At 47.6% G+C, this 17078-nt stretch overlaps 1 protein-coding gene across 2 annotated transcripts in view; it reads right to left on the bottom strand.

Annotated features, from left to right (window-relative positions):
* LOC143277887 (NADPH oxidase 5-like) overlaps nt 1-17078 on the bottom strand; it is an 81329-nt gene that overhangs the window by 61634 nt on the left and 2617 nt on the right. Inside the window, exon 1 of one of the 2 annotated variants that reach the window (XM_076582840.1) lies at nt 12479-12854. The exons of the other annotated variant lie outside the window; for it this stretch is intronic. The gene's annotated coding sequence lies outside the window, so the exon portion shown is untranslated. Of the gene's footprint in view, nt 1-12478; nt 12855-17078 lie in introns of those variants that run through there. 2 annotated transcript variants of the gene reach the window in all.

Raw genomic sequence — 17078 nt, 5'->3', positions numbered from 1 at the left:
CGCCTTACCCAAGGACAACACCAGGTCTAAACGGGATGAAGCGCCTTACCCAAGGACACAACACCAGGGCTAAACGGGATGAAACGCCTTACCCAAGGTCACAACACCAGGGCTAAACGGGGTGAAGCGCTTTACCCAAGGACAACACCAGGGCTAAACGGGGTGAAGCACCTTACCCAAGGACACAACACCAGGTCTAAACGGGGGATGAACCCCAACCACTGGAACACAAGTCCAAACCATTTCTGATTTTGCCACTGCGCAAGTAAGGACGAAGCTGTCAATGAAATCCAGTGGCGACGACAGCTCACTGATCCCGCAGCTGTCACCCTGCTGTCGGTCCAGCTGTCACCCTGCTGTTGGTCCAGCTGTCACCCTGCTGTTGGTCCAGCTGTCAGCTGATGTCAGAGTTCGTTCCTCAGTATTACCCCCCGTACTACAAACCTTCCTGATGAAGGCTGAGCAAACTCACTGCCGCTCAGATCGCCAATGTGCAATCACTCCCAATACACACTTGTTTTATTTACGTGTGTATTGGTTTTGTGTATTTACGTACACGTTCGATATTACAAGAAAATACCGTGTTTGTGCTCTGTTTCAGTATGAACACGTGTGATATGGAAGACCTCTCTTTGTGCAGTATATCAGTACGAACATATGTAATTATATGGAGGACCGATCTTTGTGCAGTATATCAGTACGAACACGTGTGATATGGAAGACCTCTCTTTATGTACAATATCAGTACGAACATATGTAATTATATGGAGGACCGATCTTTGTGCACTATATCAGTATGAACACGTGTGATATGGAAGACCTCTCTTTGTGTACAGTATCAGTACGAATATATGTAATTATATGGAGGACCTCTCTTTGTGCACTATATCAGTACGAACATATGTAATTATATGGAAGACCTCTCTTTGTGCACTATATCAGTACGAACATATGTAATTATATGGAGGACCGATCTTTGTGCAGTATATCAGTACGAACATATGTAATTATATGGAGGACCGATCTTTGTGCAGTATATCAGTACGAACATATGTAATTATATGGAGGACCGATCTTTGTGCACTATATCAGTACGAACATATGTAATTATATGGAGAACCGATCTTTGTGCAGTATATCAGTACGAACATATGTAATAATATGGAGGACCTATCTTTGTGCACGATTTCGGTACGAACACGTGTGATATGAAAAACCTCTCTTTGTGCAGTATATCAGTACGAACATATGTAATTATATGGAGGACCGATCTTTGTGCAGTATATCAGTACGAACATATGTAATTATATGGAGGACCGATCTTTGTGCACTATATCAGTACGAACATATGTAATTATATGGAGGACCTATCTTTGTGCACTATATCAGTACGAGCATACATAATGGTTATGGAAGAATATCCCGTTTTGTGTATTATTTCAATACGAATATATGTAATAATTTGGAAGAGAATCACAGACGGAATGGCTTGTAAAACTATGACAAAAATTGTAACCCAAATATGAAATTGTTATAAAAAAAAATATCCATATCAATCAATCAATTAAAACCATCTCTCTCTTTCTGTGTGTGTGTGTGTGTGTGTGTGTGTGTGTGTGTGTGTGTGTGTGTGTGTGTGTGTGTGTGGTTCGTGATAAAGGCCGTTATTCTGCTTATTTCAGTTGTCCAGTAAGTGTGAAACAAGGCTGTCTCCTCAGCCCCCTGCCATTTTCTCTGTCAGTCGAAGCAGTTCATTGAAAGAAGTGATCTGTTGGGTCTGATGCCGCTTGGTCAAAGACTAACTCCACTGTTTCAGTTTCAGTTTCAGTACCTCAAAGAGGTGTCACTGCGTTCGGACAAATCCATATACGCTACACCACATCTGCCAAGCAGATGCCTGACCAGCAGCGTAACCCAACAAGCTTAGTCAGGCCTTGAGAAAAAAAAAGGGTGAATAAATAACAGATAAGCTTACATAAATAAATAAATATATAAATAATAATTATAATATAAAAAGGTAGTAGTAATAATAACAACAATAAAATAATAATAATGATAAATAAATAAATAAGACAACAATGATGATAAATAAGCAAATAAATGAAAAACATGAAGACACACATTCACACATACACCCACACATGCATAACAGATATGCACCAAACATGCAGTTTCACAGATATGAAAGCACAGTCAAATACATATAAACGTACATGAGCTCCAACACACACACACACACACACACACACCACATTACCCTGCACCTCCTCTACCCCCCTCCTCCACACACTCATTTCTAGTCTACGTATCGCAGCTTCCACGGCACACACACACACACACACACACGCACACACACACACACACACACACAGATGAACACTTGACTTGTACAAGCACATACGCCCATAATTATCTCCACTACAGGGACAGCGTGAAGCATCCTTCACCAGGGCGTACACGTTAAACATACAGGCGACGGGCGCAATAGTGTGGTTAAAGCGTTGGACATTCAATCTGAGGGTCCCAGGTTCGAATCTTGGTAACGGCGCCTGGTGGGTAAAGGGGAGATTTTTTCCGATCTCCCAGGTCAACAAATGTGCAGACCCACTAGTGCCTGAACCCCCTTCGTGTTTATTCGCACGCAGAATATCAAATGCGCACGTCAAGGATCCTGTAATCCATGTCAGTGTTCGGTGGGTTATGAAAACAAGAACATACCCAGCATGCTCACCCCCGAAAACGGAGTATGGATGCATACGTGGTGGGGTAAATAAGATAACGGTCATACACGTAAAATATTGCATGTCTGTCTGAGTGTATATGATGTGCCTGCCTGAAATCTGATTGAATGACACAGGAAACGAATGATGAACGCCCAACTAAATGGCAGCCGTCAGTTGGCTCTACCCAGGTAGGCAACCTGCTGTGTAAATGACCCCGTGTTTGTAAAGCGCTTACAGCTGGGTCTCCGACCGAGGACAGGCGCTATATGTAAGTATCCACAAAAGATAAAATGAAATAGAATAAAAACAGAAAATTGAAACTAAAAACACCCCGATCAGTAACGACAAAGCTTGCAGACCTCTGAACCCGAATAACGGACAGTGTCTCACATGGCTTTAACGGACAGGGTCTCACATGGCTTTAACGGACAGGGTCTCACATGGCTTTAACGGACATGGCTTTAACGGACAGGGTCTCACATGGCTTTAACGGACAGTGTCTCACATGGCTTTAACGGACAGGGTCTCACATGGCTTTAACGGACAGGGTCTCACATGGCTTTAACGGACATGGCTTTAACGGACAGGGTCTCACATGGCTTTAACGGACATGGCTTTAACGGACAGGGTCTCACATGGCTTTAACGGACAGTGTCTCACATGGCTTTAACGGACATGGCTTTAACGGACAGGGTCTCACATGGCTTTAACGGACAGGGTCTCACATGGCTTTAACGGACATGGCTTTAACGGACATGGCTTTAACGGACAGGGTCTCACATGGCTTTAACGGACAGGGTCTCACAGGGTCTCACATGACTTTAACGGACAGGGTCTCACATGGCTTTAACGGACAGGGTCTCACATGGCTTTAACGGACAGTGTCTCACATGGCTTTAACGGACGGTCTCACATGGCTTTAACGGGACAACATGCTGCATGGCCATTCCCCTCAACTTAGAACAACAGGGACGTGATATTTTGTTGGTTTCTTTATTTATTTGTTTGTTTGTTTTTAGGGGCGATTGTCCACTTAAAATGTCGTCGTTCACTTTTTTTGTGTTGTTGTATTTTTATTTCTAGCCAATGAAGATTATCAACTAAAAATTTTTTTTGAGATTTTTTTTCTTAAAGTGATTTATGTAGTAGCTCCGATTTCGACAACCATTTGTGTGTGTGTGTGTGTGTGTGTGTGTGTGTGTGTGTGTGTGTGTGTGTGTGTGTGTGTGTGTGTGTGTGTGTGTGTGTGTGTGTGTGTGTGTGAGTGGCGTTTTAAAGGTTATGATAATGGCGACTGTGTTGGGTTTGCATTTCATTTGAAGGGTGGGGATGGGGTAGGGGGCAGGCAGTGGCATTCTGGCGTGCAAGGCAGTGTGTGACTCAGCCCATGTTGTGGGTCACATGTGGGGGGCGGGGGGGGGGTTAAAGTAGACCGGAGATGAAGGGTGTGGGGGTGAGAGGGGGGTTAAAGTAGACGGGAGATGAAGGGGGTGGGGGGGAGGAGGGGGGTTAAAGTAGACGGGAGATGAAGGGGGTGGGGGGAGAAGGGGGTTAAAGTAGACGGGAGATGAAGGGTGTGGGGGGGAGGAGGGGGGTTAAAGTAGACGGGAGATGAAGGGGGTGGGGGGAGAAGGGGGTTAAAGTAGACGGGAGATGAAGGGTGTGAGGGGAGAAGGGGGTTAAAGTAGACGGGAGATGAAGGGTGTGGGGGCAGAAGGGGGTTAAAGTAGACGGGAGATGAAGGGGGGGGGGAGGAGGGGCTTAAAGTAGACGGTAGATGAAGGGTGTGGGGGGGAGAGGGGTTAAAGTAGACGGTTGATGAAGGGTGTGGGGGGTGGGAGGAGGGGGTTAAAGTAGACGGTAGATGAAGGGTGTGGGGGGGACAAGGGGGTTAAAGTAGACGGGAGATGAAGGGTGTGGGGGGGACAAGGGGGTTAAAGTAGACGGGAGATGAAGGGGGGGAGGAGGGGGTTAAAGTAGACGGGAGATGAAGGGTGTGGGGGGGACAAGGGGGTTAAAGTAGACGGGAGATGAAGGGTGTGGGGGGGACAAGGGGGTTAAAGTAGACGGGAGATGAAGGGGGGGAGGAGGGGGTTAAAGTAGACGGGAGATGAAGGGTGTGAGGGGGAGAAGGGGGTTAAAGTAGACGGGAGATGAAGGGTGTGGGCGGGAGAAGGGGGTTAAAGTAGACGGGAGATGAAGAGTGTGGGGGAGGGGGGGGGTTAAAGTAGACGGTAGATGAAGGGTGGGTGGGTGGGGTATTTAAAGTGGTTGGGTGGATGGAAGAGGCATGGCGCGGTGGTGGTGGGTGTGTGTGTGTGTGTGGGGGGGGGGGGGGGGGGGGGGGGTAAAATGGTTTGGTGCACAGGAGAGGAATGGTGGGGGAAGGGGATGCTGAGGGTGGTGGATACAGTGTCACTGGGGTATGACGTGATGCAGTGTCACTGGGCTATGACGTGATGCAGTGTCACTGGGCTATGACGTGATGCAGTGTCACTGGGCTATGACGTGATGCAGTGTCACTGGGGTATGACGTCACTGGGGTATGACGTGATGCAGTGTCACTGGGGTATGACGTCACTGGGGTATGACGTGATGCAGTGTCACTGGGGTATGACGTGATGCAGTGTCACTGGGGTATGACGTCACTGGGGTATGACGTGATGCAGTGTCACTGGGGTATGACGTGATGCAGTGTCACTGGGGTATGACGTGATACAGTGTCACTGGGGTATGACGTGATGCAGTGTCACTGGGGTATGACGTGATGCAGTGTCACTGGGGTATGACGTGATGCAGTGTCACTGGGGTATGACGTCACTGGGGTATGACGTGATGCAGTGTCACTGGGGTATGACGTCACTGGGGTATGACGTGATACAGTGTCACTGGGGTATGACGTGATGCAGTGTCACTGGGGTATGACGTCACTGGGGTATGACGTGATGCAGTGTCACTGGGCTATGACGTGATGCAGTGTCACTGGGCTATGACGTGATGCAGTGTCACTGGGGTATGACGTGATGCAGTGTCACTGGGGTATGACGTGATACAGTGTCACTGGGGTATGACGTGATGCAGTATCACTGGGGTATGACGTGATGCAGTGTCACTGGGGTATGACGTGCATGCACTGCTGGGGAGGGAGGGAAGGAACGGGCCGGGTGGCGGGGGGGTGCAGGGGGAGGAGGGAGGGGGAGGCGTGTCAATGAAAAACAAACAAACACATGTAATGTCACCCCCTCCCGCCCCCCCCCCCCCCCCCCCCCCCCCCCCCCCCCCCCCCCCCCGCCCCCCCCCCACCCCCCCCCCAACACCAACACCTCTACCACCCTTTTTTTCCCCTCCCCATCAACTTGTTTAATGTCCCTTTTTCATGTTGATGAAGCATATTCCAAGCAACGTGTCACCATTCTCAACGGACATGAAGGCACTGCGGGTGGTATAGCGTGACTTCAGTTTGAAAAAGGAAGGCACTGTACCACAGGACACAGATACCGCAATGGGCTGTTGCAACAACAAACAAACAAACAAACGAAAAAGATATTTAGATCGCGTGAATTTTTATCATCGGACGTAATAACAAATATAAGCGGCTTCCATCATTGCCTCCTGAACGTAACCTTACCGGTGTAGCAGCCTATCTCAACCCCCTAAGTTTTCACCCCGGGATAAGATCTGGCCAGCAGCCTATCTCAACCCCCTAAGTTTTCACCCCGGGATAAGATCTGGCCAGCAGCCTATCTCAACCCCCTAAGTTTTCACCCCGGGATAAGATCTGGCCAGCAGCCTATCTCAACCCCTAAGTTTTCAGCCCGGGATAAGATCTGGCCAGCAGCCTATCTCAACCCCTAAGTTTTCAGCCCGGGATAAGATCTGGCCAGCAGCCTATCTCAACCCCCTAAGTTTTCAGCCCGGGATAAGATCTGGCCAGCAGCCTATCTCAACCCCTAAGTTTTCAGCCCGGGATAAGATCTGGCCAGCAGCCTATCTCAACCCCCTAAGTTTTCAACCCGGGATAAGATCTGGCCAGCAGCCTATCTCAACCCCTAAGTTTTCACCCCGGGATAAGATCTGGCCAGCAGCCTATCTCAACCCCCTAAGTTTTCACCCCGGGATAAGATCTGGCCAGCAGCCTATCTCAACCCCCTAAGTTTTCAGCCCGGGATAAGATCTGGCCAGCAGCCTATCTCAACCCCCTAAGTTTTCAGCCCGGGATAAGATCTGGCCAGTCCAGGTTGAACCCGGGATGTGTGGACCAGCCTGGAGCGCCCCTCAGGGGACACAATTCCGTTCATCAGAACTGACCCCCACCCCCGTCCCTCCATCCACACTTCCATAATGGTCCCATGCCTTAATTGCTTAACTCTTTCCATACGAACGGCGAAAGAGACGACGTTAACAGCGTTTCACCCCAATTACCATCATCAAAATATTGCAAGCGGAAGGCTCTTATACTGAAGATGTGAATGTTGACAAAGAATACCACAATTCTGACGACGGAAGCTAAAGGTTGGGTCATTCAGACACCCACTGGACATCCGAGGGGTCTGTGTAGAGGAGAAGAGAGGACTGGCCGTACTGAGTGAGTTAAACTTTTTTTCTTTTTACTTTTTTTTTCTGGTTTTTGGTTTTGTTTGCTGCATCATCTGCACCGTTTCAGTGGCATTGCTCCCACACTGCTCGTTGCCAGTCCCTCATACACACCCACACCCACACCCACACCCACACCCAGGTTCGTCTGCCGCAGTGCCAGCACCCGCAGTCCACAGGGAAATCATCGATGTTAGGTCGCCAGGAGGCCACACACCAGAGGAGACCCTGCACTGCTGCTGAGTCACTTCGGTAGTGTTCGGTAGTGCATGTTCTGATTTAAGGTACTCAGGACACCACCTATTAAGCGCCCTACTGACAACAATTAATGGCGAAGACAGGCTGAGTGAACGTCTCCCCCGAGATAGGCTGTACTCTACGCTTCATGTCGTAATGATACCCCGGCGTCAACCAGGCCCGAGAGATACAGACACTTGCAGTGTTGGTCGGAAAATGAGGGCAGTACACACAAAGATGTATCCTTGAAGTGGGTGATACTCGGCTGTGTGGTCCCAGTCTCCCCATTTAAGTCCACAGCACACTCAATAGTGGGTAGGAGCCGACCTCGGACCGAAAAGCACTACCTCCTCTGGGAATCGAACCCACATCCTCCTAACCGTCAGTCCGCGACGTTAACCACTTGGCCACGACGTTAACCACTTCGCCACGGCGTTAACCACTTCACCACGGCGTTAACCACTTCACCACGGCGTTAAGCACTTCGCCACGGCGTTAACCTCTTCGCCACAGCGTTAACCTCTTCGCCACGACGTTAACCACTTGGCCACGGCAGCTGGTTCATTTGCTGAAACCTTGGCACGCACATTAGCACTCTGAAACATTGAACAAGCTCCACCCAACCTCTCCTCCCCTGGTGTGTGTGTGTGTGTGTGTGTGTGTGTGTGTGTGTGTGTGTGTGTGTGTGTGTGTATTTATTATTAATTTATTTATATTGTGCGTGTTTGAATATCAAATCACCTTGATTGGCACATGTTGCTAATATCAAATCACCTTGATTGGAACATGTTACTAATATCAAATCACCTTGATTGGCACATGTTGCTAATATCAAATCACCTTGATTGGAACATGTTGCTAATATCAAATCACCTTGATTGGAACATGTTACTAATATCAAATCACCTTGATTGGAACATGTTACTAATATCAAATCACCTTGATTGGAACATGTTACTAATATCAAATCACCTTGATTGACACGTTACTAATATCAAATCACCTTGATTGGAACATGTTACTAATATCAAATCACCTTGATTGGAACATGTTGCTGATATCAAATCACCTTGATTGGAACATGTTACTAATATCAAATCACCTTGACTGGCACATGGTTGCTGATATCAAATCACCTTGACTGGCACATGGTTGCTAATATCAAATCACCTTGACTGACACATGGTTGCTGATATCAAATCACCTTGACTGACACATGGTTGCTGATATCAAATCACCTTGACTGACACATGGTTGCTGATATCAAATCACCTTGACTGGCACATGGTTGCTGATATCAAATCACCTTGACTGACACATGGTTGCTGATATCAAATCACCTTGACTGACACATGGTTGCTGATATCAAATCACCTTGACTGACACATGGTTGCTATTATCTACCCTTTTGTTTATATGGGTGTGATGGCCTGTAAAAACTGAATCAATGTTTTTGTATTTTTGTGTTTGTACTCACACATTATCAGGTACACTGGCTCAAAGTGACAAACAGCACAGAATAGTATCCATGATATTCGAGATTCAGGGGGAAAAAAACAACACTTTCTGTTTGTAGAGTGTCACGAAAGTGTGGAATTTGGTGTAAATAAGGACAAAAACAAAAATTACGTTTTTTCGCGAAAGATGGTTTCCTGGGTAAAAGAGATAAATGATTTTATGAATACGTAGCACCAGAAGTTATAAACGAACATTGTCATCTTGGTTTTGATTTCACCTCCAAAATCAGTCTGAAACAGGGCACTCATCAATCGGTAAGGAAAGGCAAGAAAGCTTCCCGAAAACACAAAGGGATGTCGCCCAATACGTTAAGAATACAAACAGAAATAAAACCAGTGTTTCTTTATTCTTTATTCTTCTGATACTGGAATGCAACAACAATTTTTTTTTCTCGAGGCCTGACTAAGCGCGTTGGGTTATGCTGCTGGTCAGGCATCTGCTTGTTAGATGTGGTGTAGCGTATATGGATTTGTCCGAACGCAGTGACGCCTCCTTGAGCTACTGATACTGATACTGATACTGGAATGCAAGGACTGGATGGCATCGAACAGGTCCGCGTGATGCATGTAAAAGGTCTATGGCAAGTTCCTGTTCGCACATCTGATAACATGGCGGCCAGCGTTCTGTGTTGTGTGGCTGCAACAAGGGTTCTGTGTTGTGTGGCTGCAACAGGGTCTCTGTGTTGTGTGGCTGCAACAAGGGTTCTGTGTTGTGTGGCTGCAAACAAGGGTTCTGTGTTGTGTGGCTGCAACAAGGGTCTGTGTTGTGTGGCTGCAACAAGGGTTCTGTGTTGTGTGGCTGCAACAAGGGTTCTGTGTTGTGTGGCTGCAACAAGGGCTCTGTGTTGTGTGGCTGCAACAAGGGTTCTGTGTTGTGTGGCTGCAACAAGGGTTCTGTGTTGTGTGGCTGCAACAAGGGTTCTGTGTTGTGTGGCTGCAACAAGGGCTGGGGTGTGTGGCTGCAACAAGGGCTCTGTGTTGTGTGGCTGCAACAAGGGTTCTGTGTTGTGTGGCTGCAACAAGGGTTCTGTGTTGCGTGGCTGCAACAAGGGTTCTGTGTGTTGTGGCAGCAAACAAGGGTCTGTGTTGTGTGGCTGCAACAAGGGCTCTGTGTTGTGTGGCTGCAACAAGGGTTCTGTGTTGTGTGGCTGCAACAAGGGTTCTGTGTTGCGTGGCTGCAACAAGGGCTGGGGTGTGATGCTGTTCCTGAATATTTTCAAACAACGTCTGGTCGACATGCTTGTTCAGGAATGGCTGGGGCTATTCGAGACAAAGATACACATCGACATTATCGGTCAGTTCAAAGTTGTCTTTGAATACTGGTATCAACTGCTTGAGAGTTGCTCTTATTCAGATCCGACTAGATGTATTCCTTTTCAATGATAATGTCCACAATTACAGCAATGCGGACCAGAAAACATATTGCCCCATTTGTATATCCAGAATTGAAAATGAATTACACTTCCTGTTTCAATGCCAACGTATGCAGATCCGTGAATGAAATTTCTAAAACATTAATAGAAAGTTCCTCCTTGCAGAGCAACAGGATATTGGAACGTATATATTATATATATATATCTTTGTATATATGTGTGTGGGGTTGGGGGTGGGAGATATGGGCGTGTGTGTGTGTGCTTGTACAAGTAAGCGTTTGTGTGTGTGTGTGTGTGTGTGTGTGTGTGTGTGTGTGTGTGTGCGTGTTGTGTGTGTGTGTGCGTGTGTGTTTGTGTGTGTGTGTGTGTGCCGTGGAAGCTGCGATACATAGACCAGAAATGAGTGTGTGGAGGAGGGGGGTAGAGGAGGTGCAGGGTAATGTGTGTGTGTGTGTGTGTGTGTGTGTGTGTGTGTTGGAGCTCATGTACGTTTATATGTATTTGACTGTGCTTTCATAACTGTGAAATTGCATGTTTGGTGCATATCTGTTATGCATGTGTGGGTGTATGTGTGAATGTGTGTCTTCATGTTTTACATTTATTTGCTTATTTATCACCATTGTTGTCTTATTTATTTATTTATTTTTTTATTTTTTTTTTTTTATTATTACCATCACTACTACCTTTTTTTATATCATAATTATTATTTATTTATTTATGTAAGCGTATCTATTATTTATTCACCTTTTTTTTTCTTTTTTTCTTTTTTTCTCAAGGCCTGACTAAGCGCGTTGGGTTACGCTGCTGGTCAGGCATCTGCTTGGCAGATGTGGTGTAGCGCATATGGATTTGTCCGAACGCAGTGACGCCTCCTTGAGCTACTGAAACTGAAACTGAAACTCCTCCTTGCAGACTGTTCCAAGAACCCCATCTGTCTCGATATACATTTCATGGCACCAATAAAAGATTTCGAATGATCAATGGCGATTATTGAACTGATGCTTTCAACGACGTTAAACTTTATGCCTATTGTGGTTTTGATTTGTGGATACTGATAGATATGTAAGATTATAATGACATTGTAAACTGATACATATGTAAGATTATAATGCCATTGTAAACTGATAGATATGTAAGATTATAATGACATTGTAAACTGATAGATATGTAAGATTATAATGACATTGTAAACCTCATGCTGGTAAAATGGCAATGAAATGAAATGTCAAACTTGCATTTCAAACATTTTGTCAACATGTGACCGTTAAACAAGTTGTTGTTTTTTGGTTTTCTTTCTTTTTTCTTCTGGGCTGGATATATAATCAGTGATGATCCTGAGACATTCCCCGTGATTTTTAAACTGTTTGTATCTGTTTGTCTGATTTTGTTAGGATTTGCCATCAAGCTCATTCATATCGCAATAATGCACTTGTTGGTTTGATTATCCAGAATGTGCCCTGTACCCACCCGCACTGTTAGAAAAATCAACCAGAAATTAGCGGATGGATCAACGACCTGAAAAGGGTTTAAGATAGAATAAGATAAATAGATAGATAGATAGATAGATAGACAGACAGACAGGTAAATAAATAGATGGATAATAAACAGATAGATAAGCTCACAAGGGTTTTTAACTTAAATAAAACAAGGCAGAAAACAATTCTTTTAAGATGAATAATCTTGAAAAATTTATAAAACAAAGAAATTGGAAAAAGTATAGAAAATTAATTGATTAACTAAATAAACAAATGAATAAATAAACAAACAAGCAAACAAGGAAAGAAAGAAAAAAAGAAAGAAAGAAATAGAAAATAAAAATAATAAATGAATAACCAAACCAATACAAATACAAAAGCCAGATTTGAAAATGAAAAAAGTGTACATATCTACCCATGCTTTCTTGTACCGGCAACAAACAAACAACAACAAAAAAACCAGCAACACCAACGAACAGGGATCCCATATTCAGCCACACACACACACACACACACACACACACACACACACGAGCTACTGACTTGTATTGGCCACTCACCGGACACTTAACGCCTCTTTGAAGTGAAGAGCGAGGCGAGGCGACAGCTTGGAGGACCGAGACACAGACACAGGGAGAGAGAGAAAAACAACGACGATGACGATGACGACCGTGACAATGCCAACTAACGAACTGAGCACAGCAGAACAGCAAACAGGGGCAGACAAACACCCAGCTGCCGACTCAGCACAGCAGAACAGCAAACAGGGGCAGACAAACACCCAGCTGCCGCAGCGTTCTGTCTTTCTCTGCCACACGGGCCCCGCGGTCCTGTCGGCCTCTCGCTTGCTGGCTTGCTGGCTTGCTGGCTGGCCCCGCCCAAGACAAGCGTCGTCTGGCACGCACGGTCACGAGACTGATGATGGCTCTTTCACCTCCGTCGTTGTCGTCCTCACCATTGTCAAATACCCCCCCCCCCCCACCACCACTCTCCCCCCCCTCCCGCCACGCCACGCCCCTTCGCGCAACCCTCCATCCGCTTCTTGCCTATTGCCGCACCCCATCCACACACACGCACACACACACATATACTCAGAAAAAAAAAGAACGCACACACATGCACGCACATACATGCATGCACAAACACACACAAACACACACGTACGCACGCACGCACACACACACACACACACACACACACACACACACACACACACACACACACACATACACACACACACCGTATGTATTTTAAAAAGAAAAAGAAAAAAAGCACTGAAAATAGTATAGTTAAAACCAAACTCCCTGACCCCAATGAACTTTTCACAACAGGCTGTACTTCAACAAGCTGTTTGCATGCACAATGTTATGTATGGAAATGCTCCAAAAAAGATTGCAGACACTTTTAAAACTAATGAACACAGACACAACCACATGCTCTGCATACCCAGACCAAGAAACAACCTTTATAAATCCAGCTTTCTGTATTCTGGTGGAAATTTATGGAATAATCTCCCACTCACTCTGAAAAGTATCGTAAATAAAAATGTGTTTAAGAAAAATCTGAAGAATCACGGGGGGGGGGGGGGGGGGGGGGGGGGGGGGGGGGGGGGGGGGTGGAGGGACTTGATGAAAAAAAGGTGAACTTCACTGCTGCTGCGGTTAATCGGTTTGAAAATTGTTGTATTGGTGTGTTGTTGTTGTGTTGTTGATGTTGTGTTGTTATTGATGTGTTGTTTTTGATGTTGTGTTGATGTTGTTTTCTGTTGTTGTTGTCGTTGTTGTTGTTATTGTTTTTGCCTTGATAATGAAAGGAGTGTGGGGATGGGAAAGGGGATGTATGAGAGGGGGGGGGGGCGGGGGTAGTGGGAGAAGGTCAGGGGCCGAGAGGTCACCAGCTGTGATTGGCTAGATGCATCCCCGCCCCACCCATCATCCCACCCCCCAAGGTGAACGGACCCTTCACACAGGGAACCTCCTCCTGTGTCTGCCTGATGGGGGGTGACGTGACTGTCATCACTCACCATTGACCACCCCCTCTCCACCCCACACCATCCCTACCTCCACTCCACCCCACACCATCCCCACCTCCACTCCACCCCCTCTCCACCCCACACCATCCCTACCTCCACTCCACCCCCTCTCCCACACACACACACACACACACACCACACACACACACACACACAGCACTGTCTGCTCACAGCACTCTCAGCACTGTCTGCTCACAGCACTGTCTGTTCACAGCACTCTCAGCACTGTCTGCTCACAGCACTGTCTGCTCACAGCACTCTCAGCACTGTCTGCTCACAGCACTGTCTGCTCACAGCACTGTCTGCTCACAGCACTCTCAGCACTGTCTGCTCACAGCACTCTCAGCACTGTCTGTTCACAGCACTGTCTGCTCACAGCACTGTCTGCTCACAGCACTCTCAGCACTCTCTGCTCAGAGCACTGTCTGCTCACAGCACTGTCTGCTCACAGCACTCTCAGCACTCTCTGCTCAGAGCACTCTCAGCACTCTCTGCTCACAGCACTCAGCACTCTCTGCTCACAGCACTCTCTCTGCTCACAGCACTCTCTGCTCACAGCACTCTCTCTGCTCACAACACTCTCCCTGCTCACAGAACTCTCTGCTCACAGCACTCTCTGCTCACAGCACTCTCTCTGCTCACAGCACTCTCTCTGCTCACAGCACTCTCTCTGCTCACAGCACTCTCTCTGCTCACAACACTCTCTGCTCACAGCACTCTCTCTGCTCACAGCACTCAGCACTCTCTGCTCACAGCACTCTCTGCTCACAGCACTCTCTGCTCACAGCACTCTCTGCTCACAGCACTCTCTGCTCACAGCACTCTCTCTGCTCACAACACTCTCTGCTCACAGCTCACAGCGCTCTCTGCTCACAGCACTCTCTGCTCTCTCTGCTCACAGCACTCAGCACTCTCTGCTCACAACACTCTCTGCTCACAGCTCACAGCACTCTCTGCTCACAGCACTCTCTGCTCACAGCACTCTCTGCTCTCTCTGCTCACAGCACTCTCTGCTCATCATACTGTTTGTCATTGTTCCCTGTCTCTTTGTGTTAATGTTGTGTACAAACACAGGAAAGGCTGGCAGTGTGTGGCGGGTCTGTGTGAAGGCCAAGCATCTGCCCCTCAGTGTGTGGTCTGTGTGAAGGCCAAGCATCTGCCCCTCAGTGTGTGGTCTGTGTGAAGGCCAAGCATCTGCCCCTCAGTGTGTGGTCTGTGTGAAGGCCGTGCATCTGCCCCTCAGTGTGTGGTGGGTCTGTGTGAAGGCCAAGCATCTGCCCCTCAGTGTGTGGTGGGTCTGTGTGAAGGCCAAGCATCTGTCCCTCAGTGTGTGACGGGTCTGTGTGAAGGCCAAGCATCTGCCCCTCAGTGTGTGACGGGTCTGTGTGAAGGCCAAGCATCTGCCCCTCAGTGTGTGGTGGGTCTGTGTGAAGGCCAAGCATCTGCTCCTCAGTGTGTGACGGGTCTGTGTGAAGGCCAAGCATCTGCCCCTCAGTCTGTGTGAAGGCCAAGCATCTGCTCCTCAGTGTGTGACGGGTCTGTGTGAAGGCCAAGCATCTGCCCCTCAGTGTGTGGTGGGTCTGTGTGAAGGCCAAGCATCTGCCCCTCAGTGTGTGGTGGGTCTGTGTGAAGGCCAAGCATCTGTCCCTCAGTGTGTGTGAAGGCCAAGCATCTGCCCCTCAGTGTGTGGTGGGTCTGTGTGAAGGCCAAGCATCTGCCCCTCAGTGTGTGACGGGTCTGTGTGAAGGCCAAGCATCTCCTCCTCTTCTTCTTTTTTTATCTTTATTTTTGTTAAGCGAATGTGGTGTAACGTGTACCAGATCAGTGTGCACGCTTTCACACCTCCTTCACAGTGAAACTGAAACTGAAACTGACACTGACCTGAGCGACCTCTTTGAGCTTCAGCGGGGCTGCTGCCTGTGTGTCTGAGTGCTGGTCGTCACGCTTCCATCAATCCGCGCCCATTGTGGGCTGAGTGATTACCGGACAGTCAACACGGGCAGATGAAGCCTCCATTGACAGGCAGGTCGGTCAGGCGGGGAGAGGTGGGGGGTAGTCCTGCCGGGAGTCCCCGACATTCTCTTCTCACCTGTAGCCTGCTTCACAGACACCCTGCCTGCTGGCCAGCTGTTCCTCTCTCTCCCTCTCTCTCTCCTTCCTCTCTCTCCCTCTCTCTCCCCCTCCTCTCTCTCCCTCCTCTCTCTTTCTCTCCCTCCTCTCTCTCCCTCTCTCTCCCTCTCTCCCTCCCTCCTCTCTCTCTCCCTCTCTCTCCCCCTCCTCTCTCTCCCTCCTCTCTCTTTCTCTCCCTCCTCTCTCTCTCTCTCTCTCCCTCCTCTCTCTTTCTCTCCCTCTCTGTATCTCTCTCTCTCTATCCCTTTCTCTATCTTTCCCTCTCTCTCCCTCCTGCCCTCTCTCTACTTCTCTCTCTCTCCCTCTCTCTCCCCGTCTCTCCCTCTCTCTCCCCGTCTCTCCCTCTCTCTCTCTCTCCCTCTTTCTTTCTCTCTCTTCCCCTCTCTCTCTATCTCTCTCTCTCTCGCCCCCTCTCCCTCCCCCCTCTCTCCCTCTCAGTTCTTGTTCTTCCTGCTATATTTCAGTTAAGATGTGTGCGCAACACGTGCACCAAGACTGTATACAGGTCGGTGACCTTACGTTAAAAGGTTGTGTTCTTGCTCTCTGTCTGTCTGTCTGTCTGTCTGTCTGTCTCTCTCTCTCTGTGTGTCTGTCTCTCTATCTATCTATCTTTATCTCTCTCTCTCTCTGATAACCGCAACAATAGGTTTGTACACACACACACACACGCGCGCGCGCGTGCGCGCGCGCGCGCATGCACACACACACACACACACACACACACACACACACACACACACACAGAGAAACAGACAGACAGACGCGCACAGAGAGAGAACGAACGAACGAACGAAGTTTTTGTTATTGAAGGAAGTGGAATAAACATACCTGTGGGTTTTTTCATCCAGCCCTCAGGGCAAATAGAAATGAAAATGAATCCAAACATTCACACACAGATGTAGAAGTAAGGACATGACATTCACACACACATTTAAACATGCACGTGTACATACACCTGATACAAACACCATCAAATTATTATGAAAATGAAAAAGAAA

This window comes from Babylonia areolata, chromosome 35 (assembly GCF_041734735.1).
Source record: "Babylonia areolata isolate BAREFJ2019XMU chromosome 35, ASM4173473v1, whole genome shotgun sequence".
Taxonomy (NCBI): domain Eukaryota; kingdom Metazoa; phylum Mollusca; class Gastropoda; order Neogastropoda; family Buccinidae; genus Babylonia; species Babylonia areolata.
The sequence above is the reverse complement of the archived record's forward strand: the minus strand, read 5'-3'. Positions and strand labels throughout refer to the sequence as shown.